General features: G+C 54.2%; 1 protein-coding gene across 1 annotated transcript in view; it reads left to right on the forward strand.

The window, feature by feature from the left end:
* The window catches only part of LOC117950775 (receptor expression-enhancing protein 6-like), a 27383-nt gene that overhangs the window by 24669 nt on the left and 2360 nt on the right, over window positions 1-354 (forward strand). The gene's annotated exons all lie outside the window — the stretch shown is intronic.

The following is a 354-nucleotide window of genomic DNA, read 5'->3' on the forward strand; positions in this document are numbered from 1 at the left end:
CAGGGTGTTGTTCTAAAGGAGCCGAGTCCTCTCTGCTGTCGGGACAACGAGCCTGTTATTGTCTCTGGCTCTGCGGCCGCGGAGAATCGAGCCGAGCCGAGCCAGGCCGGACCAGGCCGGGCCGGGTTGGGCCGTCTGCATGCTCGCTTAACACGGGTTAAATATGTAGCCCACATGCAGATATTCGACATACAATGCGAGATAAATGCGCGTTGAAGGCAGAAAATTAAGGAGCGGTCCGTTCTTACCTCATCGTGACACGAGCTGAAGATCACTGACAGAGAGAGAGAAAGAGAGAGAGAGAGAGAGAGAGAGAGAGAGAGAGAGAGAGAGAGAGAGAGAGAGAGAGAGAGA

The sequence above is a fragment of the Etheostoma cragini genome, chromosome 9, assembly GCF_013103735.1.
Source record: "Etheostoma cragini isolate CJK2018 chromosome 9, CSU_Ecrag_1.0, whole genome shotgun sequence".
Classification (NCBI taxonomy): domain Eukaryota; kingdom Metazoa; phylum Chordata; class Actinopteri; order Perciformes; family Percidae; genus Etheostoma; species Etheostoma cragini.